The following is an 8,924-nucleotide window of genomic DNA, read 5'->3' on the forward strand; positions in this document are numbered from 1 at the left end:
TGCTGAGACGGAGACGCTGTGGCTGCGGAAGCCGCAGCAGCAACAGAGCTGCCTGGAAAGACGCTCTCGAGTGAGAGAGGAGAGCGAGAAGGCCAGCCAAAAGTCCCTCCTTGATACAGACACGGGATTGGACTGCGTGTCCTGTTCTCTTGCCAGCGGTTGGTCGAAGGCGAGAGCAGGGAATGTCCGTCCCATACACCCAGGAAACCCGAGTGGGCCGTAGGGAAAGGCCCATAGAGAGCAGTCTGTCGGTGGAACCCCGCACAAGGTAAGCCCACCGCTGGCTGCTTCTCTCTCCTTGGCGGCTGTGTTGCAGGAGCTGCAAGATGAACTGCGCCTTGTGCTGTCGCCGCCGGCCGAGCGATGTGCCCTCTGGGCGGAGACGCTGGACTCAGAAGGGATGGCAGTGACGTCGAGTCGAGCGCCGCAGGCGGAAAAGGATCGTCGCACTGCAGGAGCTCCTGGATGGAGAGGTACGGCGGGGAAGGTAGGTGAGACCGACCCCGTAAAGCTCCGGATGCCAGCGGGGCCGGGTCTGTGCTCTTACAATGAGCAGATCCAAGCCGCTGCGGCGTCCCAAAGTAAGCGGAGGAAACGGCTTGGGGAAGCCAGTTCCTCCGACATGGGAGGACGTGTCGCTGGGTGCGCACGTCACGTGAAGGGCCGTCCTCTGCAGAGGCCGAGGAAAACCCCGCAGCGTGGGAGTTGGACACAACGCCTGAGCCCACGGGTGGTTCCATGGCAGGGACCGCCGACTTACCGCACGAGGAAGCCGAACGGGGGAGCAACAGAGGGCCGATTGGAGCGGAGAACGTTGGCCCAGCTGAAAGGACGAGCTGAGGGGCTGCGTCAGGGCAATGTCCCCGACCCTTGTTTTTCTGTTTTCTTTACAGGCTCGGGCCCTACCCTGCAATGTGTCGGCTTGGCGCCGAGGCGTCTTCGTCCTCGCGGAATGGTCCGCTGGTACCGGGAGGTCCCAGCTAGCGGGGGAGTACTGTGGCAGGTGGCTGGGTGTGGTCACCAATCAGCCACCTACTTAAGGAGCCGCCGCCCTGCAATCAAGGCTGGAGTCGGGTGAGGAGGAGGACAAGGTCGAGGCAGAGGAGGCGAAGAGAGGCCTGAGTATTTGTGTGAAGAGGACTGTGTTTGTGGACTTTGGGGAGCTGAGGGTTTGGTGGCGGTGCACTTGACTTTTGTATAGCATTGTGTAAATAAACGTGGGTGATGATTAAAACGGTGTCCATCTGTGTGTGTCCGGGCCGCTATACTTCACAATATATATATATATATATATATATATATATATATATATATGACAACAACACTCATATCAATGACAAAACAATTACATTAACAATCATCTTACGTTATTTTTAAAATATTTCCTTTTCTTTTTCATAACTTTACTTTAACACACTACTTCTCCGCTGCGAAGCGCGGGTATTCTGCTAGTTGATCATAATGAGAATGTTATGAGAACTGCCAGCAGATATACAGTATAACTCTGATCCCAGCACTGCATGGCTAATTTGTGTGCATAATCAGCCATGTGCTGCAGCTACAATTGAAAACAAGCCTTAAAGGAGCCCTTCTTCCTCCTCCTACATGAGGACAAAAACACTTGTGACCCTGTAAAATAATAAGAATAGCACAGGATTTATTATTGTTTATAAAGCCTTTTTATATTGTTCATGGAAGAAAAAAGTGCAACGCATCTTCACAGAGCTCAAAAACTACAACAAATGTTCTGGCTGCACCTGGAGCCACGACTTCAAACATTGGAATATGCCGGTATCATGCTGCCACATTGTCACATGGCTAATGTTTGACCCAAGACTGGAACTTTGTGATTGCAATGACATGCAGTATGTATTTTTTACTTATTGCTAGTTTATGGCCATTTACTGTATTCTGTTTGTAGTTATCATTCCATCTGCATATTTGTTGGTTGAGGCATGGTGGCACAGTGATTATCACTGCTGTGACGCAGCAAACATCAAATTTTGGTCATAATAATTGCTCCTGCATAGTGGGGAAGATACTTCCTCAGCCCTAACGTACAATTATTAGATTATAATCCACTAAAAACTTAAAAACTTCCCCATTGCCATTTTACAGAGTTTGGTGACATTCCCAATATTTCCTGTGATTTTGCCGAACTCACCACAGGGTTCGCTCATCACTATTGTTGAGAGGGTGGGAGGAGGATGGCACCTAAAATCTTTAGCCATATACTTGATCTTAGGGATATTTAGCTGCAAAATGTTCATTCAAATCCAGGGTCAGTCTGCGCATTTCACCCCCATCTGCATATGGGCCTAACTCCAGATATTCCAGTTTCCACCAAGCGAATGGGTGGACTGGTAACTCTAAATTTGCTCTGCACGACCATTGGTGTGGGTATAAATGTGCCCCTCAAACAACTGCCACTTCATCTTGCATTGTGCCTGATTCTGCTTCACTAATAAATCTGTAATGGAAAATTAAAAGTTTATAGAATACACAGATGGATATTTACAAATCTTCCAAGTCATTCCTGGGTAATTAAGCTATGTGGATCACTCAAGGGGACTATTAAACAACAGTCATGTTTTCTAATTGAAGGAGCTTTTAAATGAGTCCCAGATGAAAAAATTCAAACAGATAAAATCCTAAGAAGTCTTGGCGTGTATTGCTGTCCAGCTGTCGGAGATGGTGAACTGGCAAGTAAGTCATTTCCTAATCAAATATATTTTACTATGCATAAAGAATGTTAAGGTGTTATGTTCAGAGGCATCATTTTGAATGACTTAAAATAGTCCATTATTAAAGCATATGATCATTTTATCAGGGCATGCAACACACTGTGAATTCTTAACATGAAATTTTGCATTCCCTGCTTGGAATAAACCACTTAAAATGATAGTAAAGCTGCCTTACGTTAGTGCAGTTCTTGTGTTGCTTTTACTGCATTTGTTGCTGCTAGTCAGACTGATAAGAAGCGATGTATCATCATGATAGAAGGGTAATCAATGTGCTAAGTGTTTGAGTAGCTTAAGTTGAACTCCATGAACCCAATGAAGGATTTATTACATTTATCACTGACCACTTACAGTAAGTAAAAAAATGATAATTTCTTCATGCAGCATCTTCACTTTTCAGAGTTCAAAGCTGGAACACTTGCCGTAGGTTGCCAATCCTTCAGATACAAACAGTGTAATGAACAGCTTTTAAACAGTCTTTGATTTTTATTTGGAGCAAATATGCAAACCCAAAACCTATAGTTACATATGACATTTTTTTTCCATAAACCTTTCACCCCCATCTGCATATGGGCCTAACTCCAGATATTCCAGTTTTCACAGAGAGAATGAGTGGACTGGTCTAAAAATGTCTATTTGATATTCATGAACTGCACTATCAGAAAAAAAGTTGATTGTTGACTTACAAATTAATTTGTTACATTCATTGTGATACAAAATTGAATGAATAAACAAAGTAATGTTCACCTTTTAAGAAAGTTTTGTTTTATTTCTCTACTTCACTTCCTGTATCTGATTTATTATTGACATTTGTGGTGGCCTGTCTGGGGTTAATGAAGTTAGGGAGAGCCTTTTATGTTTCAGCATCCTAGGGCCCGGTTATATTTTATCACTTAAATTAATCTCATATATTCACCACAAAATCGTAAAAACACTAAAAACAAACTATACCTTGAAAACACCAAAGGTTCGTAATACAGTGATCCCTCTCTATATCGTGCTTCGACTTTCGCAGCTTCACTCCATCGCGGATTTTAAATGTAAACATATCTAAATATATATCGTGGATTTCTGTGGACAATGGGTCTTTTAATTTATGGTACATGCTTCCTCAGTTTTTTTGCCCAGTTGATTTCATACAAGGGATGCTATTGGCGGATGGCTTAGAAACTACCCAATCAGAGCATGTATTACGTATTAACTAAAACTCCTCAATGATATACGATATACTTCCCGCGCGGTGCTTGATTGTTTGCTTTTCTATGTCTCTCTCACTCTCTCTGCCTGACGGAGGGGGTGTGAGCACAGAGGCTGTTTGCCTAGAGTATACGGACGCGCCTCTAAAAAATGCCGCTTTATCGTGGTGCTTCGGCATACTTAAAAGCCCAAAAGCAGATATTGATTTTTGATTGTTTGCTTTTCTTAGCGAGCGCGCTCTCTCTCTCTCTCTCTGAAATTCTCTGCTCCTGACGTGCGCACTCCTTTGAAGAGAAGATATATTTACATTCTTTTAATTGTGAGAAAGAACTGTCATCTCTGTCTTGTCATGGAGCACAGTTTAAACTTTTGACTAAAGGGTGTTATTTCATGTCTAGAGGACTCTAATAATGTTAACAGTGTGGGAGATTTTATAAGGGCTTAAAATATATAAAAATAACCATACAAACATATGGTTTCTTTTTTTTTTTCTTTTTTTTATTTATTTTTATTGGAATCCATACAAAGCAATCAAGTTTTTACAAAAAAAATAAATTGAGTTAAGAACAGATCTATCCCCACCCCTGAGAGAGAGAGCAAGCCAAACGGTGTAAAATTTAAGGCTTGTAAACATACCTAAATTAATAAATTCTCTGTGCTTCATGAACTTATTTTAAAATATTACTGATTAGATCCTGCCATGTTTGGAAAAAAGTCTGTACGGATCCTCTAACTGAGTATTTGATTTTTTCCAATTTCAAATAATATAACACATCGGTTTCCCACGGACTTAAAAGAGGAGAGTTTGGGTTTTTCCAGTTTATCAGAATAAGTCTGCGTGCCAAAAGTGTAGTGAATGCAAAGTTTATCAGAATAAGTCTGCGTGCCAAAAGTGTAGTGAATGCAATCACAATTTGTTTGTCTTTCTCCACTTTAAGCCCTTCTGGAAGAACCCCAAACACAGCTGTTAATGGGTTAGGAGGGATTGTGAGTCCAAGGCTGTCTGAGAGGTAATTAAAAATTTTGTCCAGAATAATGTTAATTTGGTGCAGGCCCAGAACATGTGACCCAGTGAGGCTGGGACTTGGTTGCAACATTCGCAGGTTGGATCATGCCCTGGAAACATTTTGGAGAGTTTTATTCGAGACAGATGTGCTCGATATATAATTTTAAGTTGAATAATTGTATGCTTTGCGCATATGGAGCTCGAGTGAATTCTCTGTATTGCTACTTTCCACTCCTTTTTTGATATATTAATTGAGAGATCTTTTTCCCAGTGTCCTCTTGGATCTTTGAAAGGGAGGGATTGTAAAATGATTTTATATATTGTAGAGATGGAGTCTAAGTCCTTGAGATTGAGCAATATTTTTCCAGCATGGATGAGGGTGCAAGATGAGGAAAATCTGGAAGGTTCTGTTTAACAAAGTTCCTGATTTGAAGATAGTGAAAGAAATGTGTAGCTGGAATGTTAAATTTGGAATGTAATTGTTCATAGGATGCAAAGACGTTGTCTATATAAAGATCTCTAAGCAAGTTAATTCCAAATTTTTCCAGATATTAAAACTGCATATGTTTGTGAAGGTTGAAAGAGGTGGTTCTCTTGCAGAGGTGCCACAGATAGAAGCTTCTCCGTCTTAAAATGCTTTCTACATTGGTTCCAGATTCTAAGTGAGTGGAGCACAATTGGGTTATTAGTGTATTGCCGATAGCGTGTGTTTATTGGAGCACAGAGAGGAATACAAAGAAGTACTGCAGGATTTTACTTCTATTGCGGTCCAAGCCTGTGTATGTTCTTCTGTTTGTGTCCAGGTTCTTATCGCCTGTATATTTGCCGCCCAGTAATAAAACTGGAAGTTAGGTAGAGCCATGCCGCCTTCTGCCTTTTGTCTTTTGATGCGTGGATGTTTTGAATTCCAAATAAATGAGGTTATTGTTGAATCTAATTGCTTAAAGAATGATTTATTAATGTATATTGGATGTTTTGAAATAAAAAGGAGCTTAGGAAGAATATTCATCTTAACAGTGTTAATTCTTCCAGCTAGTGTGAGATGAAGGGTTGACCATCTATGCAAGTCTTGTTTAATTTTTTCCATGCAGACGCGAAATTTTGTTGATAAGAGCTTTATGTTTACTTGTGATGTTTACCCGAGGTATTTAAACTGTTCTGCAATGATAAAAGGTAGGGTATCTAATCTAATATTATATGCTTGAGAATTCACTGGAAAGAGTACACTTTTATTCAGATTAATTCTGAGACCAGAGATCTTTTGAAATTCTGTGAGTGCTGCTAAGACTGCAGGCACAGAATTTTCTGGGTCCGATATATACAGTACCATATCATCTGCATATAATGAGATTTTCTGTTCCAGTCCTTCTCTGCTAATTCCCTTTATCTGATCAGTATTTCGACAATGTATTGCCAGTGGTTCAATGGCAATGCAAACAGTAGCGTGACAAGGGCATCCTTGTCTAGTGCCACGTTCTAGTTTAAAGTAGTCTGAGCAAATGTTGTTGATCAAACTGAAGCTTCTGGGTTAGTATACAGTAATTTAATCCATGCACAAATGTTGGGCCAAACCCAAACTTCTCCAATGTAGTAAAAGGTATTTCCATTCAATCATGTCGAATGCTTTTTCTGCATCCAATGATAATAATATTTCTGGGGTGTTTGATTTAGTTGGTGAGTATATTACATTAAACAGGCGTGAAGATTTGAAGATAAGTGTCGGCCCCTAATAAATCCAGTTTGGTCTTGTGATATTACGAGGGAGCACTTTCTCCATCCTTCTAGCTATGATTTTAGAGAGTATTTTAACGTCGTTATTCAGAAGTGAAATTGGTCTGTATGATGCACATTGTAATAAGTCCTTATTTTGTTTTGGAAAACAGTGATTAGTGCTTGGCGAAAGGTTTGTGGAAGAGATTGGTTATCTCTGGCTTCTGTAAATGTTGCTAATAGGAGGGAGCTAGCTGAGCGGAGAATTTCTTGTAAAATTCTGCAGGGTAGCCATCAGGGCCTGCTGCTTTCCACCTTGGAGTGACTTTATAGCATCTAGTAATTCTGATAATGCCAGAGGTTTATCAAGTTCCTTCACACTAAAAGCGTCTATTTGTGGTATCTGTAATGTATCCAGAAATGCATTAGATTGTGTATTGTCTTCTTTAAACTCAGTAGTATATAGGGATTTATAGTAGTCTCTGAAAGTGTGCATTATATTTTTGTGTTCGATGATTTTATCTCCGTTATGTTGGTGATTACGAGATTGCGTTGCACTTCTTGCTTGTGAATTTGTTGAGCTAAAAGCTTATTAGCTTTCTCTCCATGTTCATAATAATGATGTCTGGATTTGTAAATTAGTTGTTCAGTTTCTTTAGTTGTCAAGAGGTTTAATTCTGAATGTAGAGCCTGCCTCCTCCTATGTAGAGTCTCGCTTGGTAGTCTGGCATGTTCTTCATCTATTTTAGTAATTTCGCTTTTTATCTCTGCTACTTTCTTGGCTTCGGATTTATTTCTGTGGGAAAGATATGAGATAATCTGTCCTCTTAAGAAGGCCTTGAGAGTTTCCCAGAGTATTCCTGCAGAGATCTCGGGATGTATTTGTCTCTAGAAAGAATTTGATTTGTTTGGATATAAATTCAGTACAATTCTCGTCAGCTAATAGAAGCGGGTTGAGGCCATCTGCGGGTGAGTGTATGGGGCTTAGTAATTTTAGCTCCAAGATCATAGTTGCATGGTCAGAAATAACAATAGCATCGTATTTGCAAGATTTAATCTTAGGCAAGAAGTTATTGTCTATAAAGAAGTAATCAATCCTTGAGTAGCAATGATGTACTGGTGAGTAGAAAGAATATGTTCTTGAATTTGGGTTTAAAACCTCCAGGGATCTGATAAGTTGTGATCAGTTATAAACTTTGTAATTATCTTTGCGTGTTAGATGCGTTCCCCTGTGGAGGAAGTCCTATCTAAAAGTGGATTTAGAACACAATTAAAGTCCCCAGCCATTATAACTTTATGAGTGTTCAGATTGGGAATGGATGCAAATAAATTTTGTATAAATTCCTTATCATCAACATTAGGTGCATAAACATTTATCAAAATCATTTTACAGTTAGATAAGTCTCCCATGACCATTACATATCTCCCTTCAGGATCCAATACTACATCTGATGCTACAAATGGTACTGTTCTATGTATGAGAATTCCCACACCTCTAGTTTTCTTCGTAAAACTAGAATGGAACATTTGGCCAGTCCAGTCTTTTGCAGCGGAACTGATCCTTGCTTAGTAAGTGGGTTTCCTGTAAAAATACTATTTTAGCATTTAGACCTGTTAGGTGAGAGAGTACTTTCTTTCTCTTTAATTCGTGATTCAGGCCTTTAACATTCCAGCTTACGAAGTTAACTGTCCCATCATGGAGACACTGATTCTGAGTTTTTGATGTCATTTTATAGTCTTAACTGGAAGTGAGACAGCTTTGGTCTTAATTTCCTATTTCCCCTAGAGTTGTTGCCATGCAGCTTATTATTACGTTGGTAGTTATAATTATAAAGATTAAATAGATAGATTAGGTATAGATCAAGCCTGCTCTCTTTCTCTCCCCTTAACCCCCACCCTTTTTGCCTCCCCAAGTGAGGCTAAAACCCACTTCACACAGTCCCAGTCCTCTGACATACCCAGAGACAGAGCACGTCCAAAGCAAAACAAGCCCCATGCAGGCTTTAGGGTTAAAAGATAGAGATATCTGTTACCAATATAGTCTTTAAAAAAGAAAAAAAAAAAAGAATTTTGCACTTAAAATATATATATAGTCTTCAGCAATTTTAGTGCATTAAGATGATACACCCAGATAATAAACCCGGGTGATGGTGTTAAAGATGTGTCCAGAATAAGCATAACAAGTCTTAATGCAGTAATAGCAATAACAATAAACCAAGGGTATGATATTGAACAGTCTCATTTAGGGTAGAGATGAAATAATTAGAAAA

The sequence above is a fragment of the Polypterus senegalus genome, chromosome 2 (assembly GCF_016835505.1).
Source record: "Polypterus senegalus isolate Bchr_013 chromosome 2, ASM1683550v1, whole genome shotgun sequence".
In the NCBI taxonomy this organism is placed as follows: domain Eukaryota; kingdom Metazoa; phylum Chordata; class Cladistia; order Polypteriformes; family Polypteridae; genus Polypterus; species Polypterus senegalus.